General features: G+C 42.6%; 1 protein-coding gene across 1 annotated transcript in view; it reads left to right on the top strand.

The window, feature by feature from the left end:
- The window catches only part of LOC126213263 (39S ribosomal protein L47, mitochondrial), a 58,390-nt gene that overhangs the window by 29,077 nt on the left and 14,873 nt on the right, over positions 1-14,440 (top strand). The window lies entirely within an intron of this gene.

Below are 14,440 nucleotides of genomic sequence, written 5' to 3'. Positions count from 1 at the left end.
GAAGAAGAAGAAGAAGAAGAAGCACGAGTCTATGTAAATAGATAGGCAGCCAGTATTAGAATTTAAAAGAGCTTTGGAAGACTTAAGATCAAATAAGAGAGAATGGATAGATAACATTCCACAGTATTTCTAAAATCATTGGGGGAAGTGGCATCAAAGTGACTGAATTCACGATGGTTTGTAGAATGTACTAATCTGGTGATATAGCATCCGACTTCGGAAAAATAGTATCCACACAATTCTGAAGACTGAAAGAACTGACAGGTGCGAGAAATACTGCACAGTCAGCTTAAAAGCCCATGCATCCAATTTGCTGACAAGAATAATATATAGGAGAATGGAAAAGAAAATTGAGGATGTGTTAAAGATGAGACGCAACTCTGAAATTGCGGTTGATAATGGAAGCAAGACTAAAGAAAAATCGAGACACATTCATACAATTTGTCGACCTGGAAAAAGCATTCGACAATGTTGAATGGTGCAAGATCTTCGAAATCCTGAGAAAATAGGGGTAAGCTATAGGGAGAGATGACACTATATGACATATACAAGAGCCAAGAGAGAATAATGAGAGTAGAAGACAAAGAACGAAGTGCTCGGGTTAAAAAAGAAATGTTAAGGGATGTAGTCTTTTGCCCCTGCTCTCCAGTTTATATGTCAAAGTAGCAGTGATAGGAATAAAAGAAAGGTTCAGAAGTGGAATTAAAAGTCAAGGTGAAAGGATATCAGTGATACGATTTGCTGATGACAGTGCTATCCTCAGTGAAAGTGAAGGCAAAATACATGATCTGCTGAATGGAATGAAGTCTAATGAGTACAGAATAAGGATTGAGAATAAAACGAAGAAAGATGAAAGTAATGAGAAGTAGCAGAAATGATAACATCGAGAAACTTATCATCAGGATTGACGGTCATGAAGTAGATAAAATTAAGGAATTCTACTACCTAGGCAGCAAAATAACCAACGATGGACAGAGCAAGAATGACGTCAAAAGCTGACTAGCACTGGCAAAATGGGCATGCATGACCAAGAGAAGTCTACAGTGTCACGCATAGGGCTTAATTTGAGGAAGAAATTTCTAAGACTGTACATTTGGAACACAGCATTGTATTGTAATGAAACATGGGCTGTGGGAAAACAGGGACAGAAGAGAATGAAAGCATTTGAGATGTGGTGCTACAGGTGAGTATTGAAAATTAGGTAAGGAGTTATTACAGCCTAAAGTCAGTGCCGGCACACCGGTCAGGAATGACAGGGAAGGGGAGGCTATGAGAAGAAGTCAGCCAATCACACACTGACCGACCTCCCTTCCAGGATGACAACACGACAGCAGTGGCCCCTAGGTGTAGAGGATATAAGTGCTGTGGGTCTCGTGGCAGCCTACTTTAGTAGCAGCTTCAAGATTAGCGACTCGGATAACAGCATCAACATTAGTGATTTCGTTAAGAATCTCTTTGTAGCACAGACTTTTGTATCTCCTTCCTGAAGAAGACTACTATTTTTTATTGCTTGCGTCACGTCAACCAAAGTTAAGTATTGCAATTGTATCTTGTCAATTTGTAATAAAACTCATTAATAAGAGTTGTTTGATTGTTTGTCTAACTAACTGAGAAGGGAAGGAAACGAATATGTGAAAACACTGACAAGAAGGGACAGTATGATAGGACATCTGTTAAGACATCAGGGAATGACTTCCCTGGTACTAGAGGGAGCTACACAGGGTAAAAATTGTAGAGGAAGACAGACATTGGAATAAATCCCGCAAATAATTGAGGATGTAGGCTGCAGATGCTACTCTGAGATGAAGAAGTAGGCATCGGAGAGGAATTCTTGGCGGGCCGCATTAAACCATTCTGTTGACTACAAAAAATTCTCACCTTAGGATTGTGTCTTACTGACATCAATTGTCCGTCAATAACACGCAGTGGCAAATAAGTCTCACAATACTAGTCATTAGAGATCCATACCATGGGAGACAGTTTCAGAATGACAGTGAGGTAGACTTCTAAACAGAGGTCTCTATGAAATCATCCATCTTTGAGGTAAATGTGTCGGACTACAGGGTGAATATGCAGAGAAGGACTAGTGCTGCCACCAACTTTCGTGGTTGCGGTTTTTTTAAAAAATAACTTTAGAATTACTTCTCAGATATAGTTTGCAAGTCGTCTAACAGTGCAACAGATAGTACTGCGTAACTCCCTCCCCCCCCCCCCTCTTTTTGAGAATGTCAGTTGACATGAAGAACGACTGTCTCTGTCTCCTTAGGAGCACACTTGTTATGTGTGAGAATATATGATGTCACTCTACTCTTCTCACAAGCGACCCCTTAAGCACGAGGTCGCAAGTTCAATTTTTACTAAGCCTGATTTGAAAGTTGTCACAGGAAAAATGTTAGTCACTAACAGTTCACAGTGCGCATCAGGAGGGCGACAGAAAATGAGTGTCCGTGAGGTGCAGAGATCAATCTTCTCCGGGATGCAAATTACACTTAACAAAATGGACATCGTTGACAGTCACGAAATGTTCAAAACGAACCACTATGACGCGCCACAGTGATCGCAGATATTAGCACCGTCAAGATCAAAGGTGAACTCCTCGGGAGTTACGAACTGTGCGGGACATTCGGCCAGGTATCCACTCTTACAGAATGCGTATAGGATCATATTGGTGAAACGGGGTGACGATAACAGATGGAATGTGACGGCATACAACTGAATTCGTAAGTCTGTTGTGGAGCTTATTGTGAAACTGGCTACCCGTGGAGGCATAGCTGCAGACAGTGCGATAATATGTTTCGTAGGCAAGGAGAAAACAAATATCCAGAAGCTGAATTTGTCCAGTGGTTCCAGGTGGTATGCATTGCAATGTCAAACACTTTTCAGGAGTGATAGTTTGCTCCAAAGGAGTATAATTTTTATATACAGATCAGGAATCGAGCAAAAGCAAGTTATTTTGACCAGCTATTGGGCAATAGCAGCACTCGTAACGTAGTTGTAGTTATCTTGTGCTCTTTAGTTGTAGTTATCTTGTGCTCTTTTCCCACTCTTTCTTGCTGTGACATAAATATTCTCTAATGTCCTTGTAAGATCATACACACGAGAAAGAATTGTAGGGAGCAGAGCACCTGTAACTTTACAACCAATTTACTATCCAAATTAACAGTCAGCATAATTGTATGCAAAAGTGTTTAGATATTGATGTTAGTTGATCTTGATACAAATCTCTTGGCACCCTTAATTTCTAGTGATCTTTTCATATGCATTTCCTTTACAATTCCCAGTTGGTCTGAGCTGAAAATAAATTCCGTGCCAAACGATGGGATAAGTTTGTTTATCTCATCTACAAATTTTCAGCCAATTCGACAGCATGATGTGCATTGTGAAGTTGACATTTTGTTTGAAATTTCGTTACCTGATGTCTCTCTCTTCTGCACAGCTGTTTGAAATTATGCAACTGTCGACTGCTTCCCTTGAAATTACTGTACTCTGTGTTGCACACAGTTTGTTGTGCATAGCATAGTAGGCCACTAACAATGCAGTAGGTCACCATCGAGCACATCCTGTAAATCGTATCGTACTCAAAAATGCGACTCCACAGCTCGTGGCCTCGTGGTCTCACGGTCGCGTTCTCGCTTCCCGAGCACAGTGTCCCGTGTTTGATTCCCGGCGGGGTCAGGGATTTTCACCTGCCTCGGATGTTTGGGTGTTTGTGTTGTCATCATTCGTGAAAGTGGCAGATTGGACTGAGCAAAGGTTGGGAATTCGTACAGGTGCTAATAACCGCGCAGTTGAGTGCCCCACAAACCAATCGTCATCATCATGCGCTAACACCAATTTTTGTAACAAGTGCGCCTTGGCCTCCCTTCAATATCCCTAGTGTTTCTTACGGTTTACGCGGTCATATTGCTGTGGACTTATTCGTAAATGTTAATTGTTACTTTACTATACTGCAGATGATCTTCCACGTATGTAATTATGTTTAGTATCTGCTCCTTGGACAATGATTGCCCTTTACTACATTTCACTGGATATGGGATTTGTGGCTCCCTGTCCGACAAGGATGTTGAACTATATCGCTTGATGTCTGTTTCAATATCTTTCACTTGTTAAGCACATATCGTCATCATTGTACTCCTCGTGTACGTTGTCCACACAGACGAGAGTATGCGACACCACTCATTCCACTGATTCAACTTGCAGAAACGCTAATATTTCACCTGCCACACTGCAAAATTCCTCGGGCTCATTTCTGATGGCAACTGTTGTAGATATAATGCAATGTTTGCTTTGTTTATTGTTGCCATTGCTCAGCTTTTTATCAACACCACTAGCACTGTAGTGAGTTACTTATCGACTGCGCTCTGTAGCCTCGGGCTTTGCTCACATTCGGATACCTACAGTCTCGCCCCCAGTTGCCGTTAAGCAGCCGATGTTGCGGTTGTACGGTAGACAAAACGTGGAGTGTCGATTGCCGTAAACGCCATTGGCCTTTTGTGACCTTGCACTCAGGGGGTCCTAGTCAGAACACAGACTCTTAGTATTTTAACAGCTAACATCTCCGTGACGCTCGCCATCTTTCTCACAGTGTCTTCTGCTCTGTGGAATTCTAGCACTTACTGGCTGAACCTGTCGTGAACCACAGTACTGTTCTTACTGTCTACTGTGTCCCTTCTGTTAACCCTTTCTGGTAAGCAGAACTTGGTCAAATGAGGGATTTCGAAACTGTGCCCTTGGTGGGTGAATAGTGTCCTTAGAATTCTTCCAATGAATCTCAGTCTGGTATCTTTGTTTCCTATATCTATGTTTCTATGATCTCTCTCCATGGAATTGGTCTGAGGTACTCACAGATGACTGAAACTGCTTTCCGTGACTGATTTCCATTTTTCTAATCAAATATGCTGACTCGTTCTACTCTCATTTATGAGCACTATCCAGGAAGCGACAGAAGCTTTAAAATAAAAAAATTAACTATATGGAAAAACCAAGTTTTATTTCATACATTTTAAGGGTACACTCTTAAGCCATTTCTCTACGTAATCATCATTCAAAATGAGGCATTTCTCATACTTTGGCACAAGTTTATCAGTCCAATCTCTTTACAAATGTGACACCTGCGGTTGCAACCACTGGTTCGTAGTGGCATGCAGTTCGGTAGCAGTATCAAAGTGTCGTGTAGCGAGCCGTGTCTTCATTGTTGGGAATAGGTGGTAGTCCCAAAAGTCCCATAATCATGAAACGGTGATTTTCATGGATTTTGTCATTGATTTTCACCACCAGGCTAGACCTACCACTGTGCTCCTCATTGTGAAACATCGGTACAGCTGTTTTTAAAATCAGTGCACCATTTTCACACTCAGCTGTCACTCGTTATTCCTTTTCCTTACACATCACAGAGGTCTCGATAAATTTTGATTGTTTTGCTGTTTTTTGCCAACGAGGACCAAATCACAGAACGCACCTCACGAGTGGAGGGATTTTCTATTGCAACACACATTTTAACATGTCACAGAAAGCAAAGTAGCAGAGGCACAGACCATGCACTACTACTGGATGCAGCGGCGGCTGTAGCCTTGCCCACTACCACAATAGGCCTAAATGTCTGTTACTTTCTGGAAATACCTCATACATTTATTAACTTCTAAACATTTTATAACTTGATGTGTAAATAACATGAAATTTCAGTGTAAGAGATGAAGTTTCAACACACATAGGAACCCTGCTGATTTGATTCTGGTAGTGGTAATAACTATGTTAGGTGACTGGCAAATGGGGAGAATAGTGAAGAACGGCTCAAGTTTGATAGTAAGGAAAAAGTGTGGTAAATGGAGATCAGTGTGGCTTGACCAATCTTGAGTTTTCAATACAAAACCAGTGTATCCTAAAATCCTTTCATTGTAATGCAGTCACCATTGCTCGTGATCGAGCAAGCAAAGCTATCATCCTGTAAGGTATTCTGTGACAAAGTGAAAGGTACAGCTACTTGCGTTACAACTTCATAAAATACTCACGAGAATACCTACCAATCCAAGCAGTACTCTAAGGTAGGACGACAGTGAATATACTAGGTGTGATTGTAAAGTTTTAAGAATGGGCTTGTAATTGTAAAATGGTGGTACTTACATGATACTGTGATGCATCTCCTTCAGAATAGTCCCCTTCTGAATGAACACACAGACTCCAACGGTGTTTCCACTTTTGGAAACATTCCTGGAAATTTTTTTCCCGAAGTAAGTTAAGGACACTCTCCGTATTTGCCCGGATGTCTTCAATCGAGTCAAATCGCTTCTGTTTCAGTGAAAATTTCCGTTTAGGAAACAGTTAGAAGTCAGCAGGGGCCAAATCAGGGGAATATGGCAGTTGTGGAAGCACAGGAATTTTAAATTTGGTCATAAATTCGACGATGGAGAAGTCACGATGAGCCAGAGCATTATCACAGTGTAGCCCCCAACCCCTGTCGTTCCACAGTGCGGGTCTTTTCTTCCGCACTGTTTCGCACAAACACTCGAGACACATTTTTGGTATTCCTGGTTAATTGTCTGTCTGAAAGGGGCAAATTCGTGATGCACAATACCGATAGAATCGAAAAAAATCACCAACATTGTCTTCACCTTCGACCGACTTTGCCGTCCTTTTTTCGGCCGTGGTTAACCTGGAGTCTTCCACTGAGAAAACTACACTTTGGTTTCAGGATTCTATCGGTATACCCACGATTTGTCACCTGTAGTTACCCTATTTAAGAAATCTGAGTCATTTTTGTCCGATTAATCAGTTCTTTGCACACTTCAAGTCGTTATTGTCTCTGGTCACTCGACAGCACTTTTAGAATGAATTTTACGGACACTCGGCGCGTGTTCAGATCTTCAGTTAAAATTGACTGAACTGCATAGAAACTTAAGTTACGTTCATCAGCCATCTCCCTAATTCTAAATCTACAATCGGAGCACACTAAGTTGCGAACTTTCAGAACATTTTCATTTGTTTTTGAGGTGGAAGGACGGCTGGACCGTGGTTCATCTTCAAATGATTCGTTGCCATTTTTAAATCTGTTGAACCAGATAAAAACATTTGACTGGCTCATACAACTATCTTCAAAAGCTATTTTTAATAGTTTGTAAGTCTCAGAAGCTGATTTCCCAGTTTTAAAACAATATTTCAAACAAACTCGTCGCTCCGTTTTTACGTCCATTTTCACGCTGGCAGAATCCGGCAACGAGCCCTAACGGACCCGCACTCGACCAGCTGCCACGAGGAACTGAATAAAGGAAACGCAGTTTCCTGTTAGAGGGCATTCGACGACAAGGCGACGACTCGGTCCCCACCCTCCGTGTACCTGCCCGCGAGACCAGTTAGCAGTAGCGGATCCGTTCTTAAAACTTCACAGTCACATCTCGTACGAGGACAGCAAATGAGACGAAGTGCCGGACGGGCTCTTCGAGACTCACTTCCCTCGGTGCACTCTGGCAGATAGTACAGACCGAGAGTCGACCCCCGAGAGGTACTGCTTTACAGGTAATCGAAGGGAGAACTGGGAGTCTGCCAGACAATGCATTGATTTAAAAGAAATCAAACGGGTTGTGGGAATGTTTCAACTGTCGAAGTCACCAGGCTCGGATGCAATCTTTCCAGCTGTCCTGCACCGAACGGGAATTAATTACAATGAGGTGACAAAAGTCCTGGGATGCCTCCCAATATTGTGTGGGGCCTCCTATTGCTCGACTCAGCGCAGCTGCTAGACGTGGCACAGACTTGACGAGACGTCGGAACACCCCTACAGAAATATTGAGCCGTACTGCCTCTGTAACCTTCCGTAATTGCGAAAGTGTTGGTAGTGCAGAATTTTGTGCACAAACTGACCTCTCGATTATGTCCCATAAGTATTCAGTGGGGTTCGTGTAGTGCAACGTGGATGGCCAGATAGTCCCGTGTGTTCTTCAGTCGCGAACAATTGTGGCTCGTCGACGTGAGATAGCGTCACGGGTAAACGTTCGACACTGTTTGGGATCACGAAGTCCGTGAATGGCTGAAAATGGTTTCAGCGTAGCCGTACGTGACCATTTCCAGTCAGTGATCGGTTCAGTCGGGCCGGAGTACGCTGTACGTTCCGTGTAAACACGGCCTACGCCATTACGGAACCGCTACCGGCGTGCACAGTCCCCCGTCGGCAGTTCGGGTCCGTGGCACGGTGGGGTCTGCGCCACACTCGAATCCTACCGTCGGCTCTTACCGGCTGAAGTCTGGACTGAGCTGAGCGGGCCACAGTTTTCCGATCGTCTAGGGACCGATCGATACGGTCACGAGCCCGGGAGAGGCACTGCACGCGGTGTCGTGCTTCTAGCAAAAGCACTCGCATCAGTCGTCTGCTGCCGCAGCCCGTTAGTGCCGAATTTCACCGCACTGTTTTAACGGATACGTTTGTCGTATGTCTCCCATTGATTTCTGTGGTTATTTCACGTAGCATTGCTTGTCTGTTAGCACTGACATCTCTGAGCGAATGCTGCTGTGCATTAAGTGAAGGCTGTTCACCTGCGTTGTCTGTGGTGACAGGTAATGCTGAAGTCTCATATTTTCGGCAAACTCTCGACACTGTGTATCTCGGAATATTGAATTCGCTATCGATTTCTGAAATGGAATGTCCCGTGCATCTATTTCCGACTACTCTCGTCGGAAACCTTTTCGTACGGATCACCTGGTACAAATGACAGCTCCGTCAACGCACTGCCCTTTTATACCTCGTGCACACGATACTGTCGTCATCTGTATATGTGGGTATACGTGACTTTTCTCACCTGAGTGCAAATTCTCACGTAGTGTGTTCGGGATCAGCCTAGTAGTAGGAATCATTTATAATGCTTGGAGGACAGTGGGGGTTGTTTCATTTCCAAAGGGAGAACTAATGATACCGAGGCTAAGGATATGAGACTTATCAGACTGTCCTCCTTTCTTCTAAGACATTTGAAAAACTCTTTACTGTGCGTGTTAGGGGAAAGAGGTTAATTGAGATAACCAACAGGCATATCCACCAGGTAGATTGTGTGGAACAACACTACACCAACTTCTTAGGAAGGCGGAAAAAGCTATAGACTTTCAGGAAATTGTTCTCCGGATATTGAGGGGATTTTAGCAATACGACACTCGAATCTGCGGTTATACTAGCAGAAGAGCACGGCACTGAGACCGGCGTATGAAGGTGGATTAGGACCGTGCTGAGAAGAAGAAAGATGGAAGCCACCGTGATGAATGAGATAATGGTGGTGCACACCACCAACAAGGATAGGTTTTGTTCCCACTGTTGTGGAACCTCGTGGTAATGAACTCGTGGAAGAATTAAGTACACAGACAATTTAGTCATAGTAATATTTGGCAGACTTGCCATACTATTATAACAGTGGCACAATGTGCAAAACTTGTGCAGAAAACAGGATCTAAGGATCAGTCCCAAGAAAATGTACTCTACCGTATCTTCCTCCGTCGTCGGCATTGTCATTGTTGCCGTGAGGCAACCTTATACCGAGTGGACAGGGGCGTCAATCTTAGAGCATGAGATATGGTCATTGACAACACACAACGGTCACGGTAGCACCTGATTCCAGAATAGCTGCAGTAGTTAGGATCTACGAACTACCCCCTCTTGACCAGGTCCCCAAAACTTAACTCTTAACGAGATCCCTTTGAAGCAAATTGTCATAAAGATCATCCATAAAGGCTTCGTACAACAATAAGAAATGTTACAGTTTATGGAATAATAACAGTACGACCAAACTATCTGGTTTCTTCTGTTTTATTTAACGTAACTTTGTTCACAGTTTTATTTCGCATTCACCACTCATTCACACGCTGATGTGGAGTATATGCGAGTGCCTGAACCCTAACTCCCAAGTTCCATCGATGAACAGTTTTGGTTGATCGACACCAACAGTCAATGATAATGATACAGTATTTTGTAATTGACTCTTCCAGTTTAGCCATCGCCCTCCGTGAGTGTTTGTTAGGCATAAGACAATTACACACTTTTCTCTCCAGTCCGCTATTATTAAGAGTTCGCTTAAAAGTTAACGTTTTTCTCCTTTTCATAAATTGGAGCCAGCTCTCCGTGGTATAATAAAAAAAAATGGTCTCAATACCGCATCCCTCGTGAGATGCGTATAGATTTATCCTGGAATTGACCGCCCTGTAGGTGTACTCAATTTAATGACCACACTTCGCTATCCGCGATTTCGTGTAACTAAATGTCCTTTTGTTACTCTGATCATACACCGTAGTTATTTAAAACTCGCCCCTATATTTTTTCACAACGCACAATTAGCACTTCTTTACTTGTTTATTTCTAAGAGTAAACGAAAAAATGACACTGTATCATCGGCTTCATCGATATAAAGCAAAACACCTCAATATGCCCAATTTTACCTCTTCTTATAGGATCGGCTACCTTACTCATTAATTTACTACATATTATTTCCAATAACACCAAACAGGTGTCGCCGTTATATTTTAATTGTATTCAAAAGCACGTTATTATTATTATGACCGACCAAATCGTAACAAATCACGTGGCGTGCGTTTTTAACGATAGCTTTACACTCACCCAGCCTTTATTCGTGCAATATTATATATAAATATACAGACAGGACCAAAAAATTGATCTCTCTACCGTAACCAATAGAGGCAAATACGCTATTCGAGTTCCGTTACATCTATCTCGACTCGTATTGTTACAGTACCATCTGCGATGAAGTTTACACACAGTACATAAAGGAGTCTCGAACTCCTTGACAAGACTACTGGTAGGGGGGAGTAAAGTATTAAGGACAGTCGTGGATGCAGCACTATCGTAGACCCATCGTGTAAAGAATATATGTTTCAATTCAAAAGATACTCTTATGAGCACTAGAAGGGCCTGTCTGAAAAACTGGGGTCCAGTCCCCAGGAGCATGTACTGGATATGCACCATTGTAATAAGAACTACACTGATGAGCAAAAACATGACGACTGTCTGTTTAATAGTGTGTCGGTCCACTATGCAATCACAATACAGCAGTGATTCTGCTCGGTGCGGATTCCACAGGTCCTCGACAGGATTCCAGAAGTACGTGGCACCAGATGTCCCACACAGGTCAATAATTACTGCAAACCACAGGCTGTCAGCCGGTGATCGATATGTGTCGTAGTGGATAGAGATCGGGCACATTCGCTGTCCGGGACGTCGATGCGAGTTCACTACAGTGCCCCCCGAACCACTGTAGTACGATTACGACCTCGCGACACACATTTATCCTGCCGGAAGATGTCATCGCCGTAGGGGGAGACTTCGAGCACGAAGTCGTGCAGGTGTCCACAGTAATGTTCACACGATTCACTGCTGTCACGATTCCTTCGATTACTGTCAGATCCCGTGGAAGCACAACTCGGTGTACTCCATAGCGTAATTTTGCCCTCACTGGTGTACTTCTGTGGTGTGGTGCACGTTTCTTGCAGGTATTCGCCCGAATGACGGCGCGTAAGATCCGTACCGTCGACCTGGTGTAACGAGAAAAGTGATTCGTTTGGAAGGTGACACGTTTCTATCAATCTGCGGTGAAAACTCAGTGGTGCTGTGCCCACTATAATCGTAACTGACGGTGTCATTGGGTCGACACAGGTACACGTAGAAATCGTTTGATGTGGAGCTCCGTGTTCGACAGTGGCCTTTAGAGGGTGTGCTCTGAAACAATTGGGCCTACACTAGCATTGTATTGTACTCTGTGATCAAATCTACCACAGATTGCTACCTATCCCGGATTACAGAATGGGGGATCCTCCGGCCACTACATTTTGTGACGAAACGGGGCCGTCCACTACCGTACGGCATATTTCACTGTCCTTCAGCCAATTTCCGTCCGTCTTCACGACAGTAGTACACAGACAGGCGACCAGCTTTGCTTCTTTCAGAGGTTCTCATTTCCAGCCACAGCCCCACAACAGTGGGCCTTTTGCCAAAACCGTTTATATCTGTGGATTTCCACATTTGTCTTGCATCTCCACTGTAATGACTGGCCATTTGCCTGTCTTGCACTTATATTCTTTCCCTACTGTGTCGTGTGCCTGCAAAACCACCAGGAGGTATTCAACCACGCAGTGGGCAGTGATCGTAATGTTTTGGCTTGTCCCTTTTCTTTTAGCTTTTATAGCAGCATGCTGTAGCACTGTGGCACAAGGATTTCAAAGTTTACCAGGACTGGAGTCACATACCTTCCAATAGCAAAAAAAAGATGTAATTGCATAGTTATGATTTGTGTGACATGGTTATTAAAACTTTGATTACTGCTTGTAAGCCAAACCTGTTCTCCAAGTGTATCACCACCTTTAAGCTTGGACAGTATTTCAGTTATGGAGATGACAGCATTTGACTTATGCTGAAGTTGTAGATTACCCACCTTGTTCAGGAGCTTCCCGTGTGTCCTCAGTTCCAGAAATTCTGTTCTGGGTCTCTGTACAAGACAAACTTATTAAATTTATATCGAACTAGCAACAGTGCCCAGCTTTGCACAGCACAGATCTTTGCCCAGATGACTTCTGTGGCATAGCATACTTTTATTGATGGTCACTGTGTAGAGTTTTGAATAAATTTTGGAGAACAGTGTTAAGTAACTGTATGTCATCATTTTCATACAACGAATGCAATGTAAACCGTGCACATAGGAAGTTGTCTGGAAGCAGGAATATTACATGTAACATATGGAACTGGCATTTAGAGTGACATGTTGTGGGAGGACGTCTTGATGAAACAAATGTAATTTGTGTGTGTGTGTGTGTGTGTGTGTGTGTGCGTGCGTGCGCGCGCTCGAGAGCGAGAGGGTGGGGGGGGGGGAGAGAGAGAGAGAGAGAGAGAGAGAGAGAGAGAGAGAGAGAGAGAGAGAGGGGGGGGGGGGTGGGGGGGGGGGAGAGAGAGAGAGTTGGCAAAAAAAAAAAAAAAAAAAACACAGAAAGAAAAATGAAAAATGCATGATCTACATGTTAAAGCACTCCTATTGTGAAGCTTAGTAGACATGTCCTGCATTGTTGAGACTCATTGTTATAATTCTTTCTCTTGGACTCTTTAGGGCAGATTTCTTCGCCATGCCACGCGAAGAATCGTGTCGCTTGTAGGTTTGCTTCAAAGATGGCAGACAGCTGAAAGTTGATTCATCTGCTGTACTGCTGAAAGAAAATGCAGTTGCTGAAGTACTTTTTCAGAAAAAGTTTTATTTCAAGCATTAAAAATAAAACACAACATATTTTGGATTTGCATGTTTTTTTTACTATGTAGATTGATTATTTCAGATTGTAAGCCTCAATTCACACCTGACAATTTTGAAATGCAGATTTCTGCATCGTTGTGGTGTGAATGCTATGTTAAAACTCTCAATGAAAAAAAGTGAGCCAGCTTGGATTGGATCCCACAACCGCTTGGTTTGCAGCTACACGCACTGCTGCTAGACGACCACACCAGATGTAAATTAGATCCCCCTTGCTGCATTCTCAAGGAACTGCTACTCTCTGGAGTTATGGCGGCTGTTTGCGAAGTGGCAGTGGCATCGTTTTCAAAACTTAACTTTAACTCATCATAATTCAGATAATTGGTATGAAATACTTATAAATTATATAAAAAAATTTCCTTGTGAAACAGTGTATCTATTAGTGAAAACAGGATCAAAATCCATGCACAGTGTGTATACACCCCAGGAAAAACCCAGGAATTTTTCACCCAGGAAAAGCCAGGGAATGTTTTTAGAATTTTTCATTGTTTTAGTATGCAGTTAAATTCTTGTAATTTTGGCCTACACGAACTGATAAAATATAAAGAAGAGAATAACACCAAATAAAACTTCAGTTACAAGGAAAATGTGCTCTTTACAACCACAAAACACAGTGTGCACACAAACGCCTGCAGACAGCAAAATGTGTCAAGGGACAACTCCCGAGAAAATATTGTGAATGGTTGTTTGAGGAGAGGTACTTTAAAAATAAATTTCCTTTTATGGAGGATGAAGTATGTCGCTTGTGGAGAATGTACGCTGAATTTCTTAAACCACGTGGCATTGCACTCTCGTTCAAAATTTAACACTGAGGACCAGCCACTTAGAAAAATTTTGGGTACAGAAGACAAGCCATTTATGCCATTATATAAAATTTTACTGATACATTTGTGTTTGATATATCTTAAAGAGTAATGCACGTTAAAGAAAAAAGATGAAATTTGATGTTGGTTTTTCCTATTTATTTAATTTGTTCATAGATTACAAATTGTGCAGTATAATTATCCTCGAAAAAGAGAACGAAGTGAGTTCTTTAGCAATTTCACACATAATTGGCTTTTCTATGGAAAAGTGAAAGTGCTTGACGGAACGTGTATTCAGCCAGGTAACCCGTGAAATGTTCAGTGCACAGCAGTGACATTCATAATCAAGCTTGTCAGAAATATTCA

This window comes from Schistocerca nitens, chromosome 11 (assembly GCF_023898315.1).
Source record: "Schistocerca nitens isolate TAMUIC-IGC-003100 chromosome 11, iqSchNite1.1, whole genome shotgun sequence".
Lineage (NCBI taxonomy): Eukaryota > Metazoa > Arthropoda > Insecta > Orthoptera > Acrididae > Schistocerca > Schistocerca nitens.
This window is presented reverse-complemented; position numbering and strand designations above follow the sequence as displayed.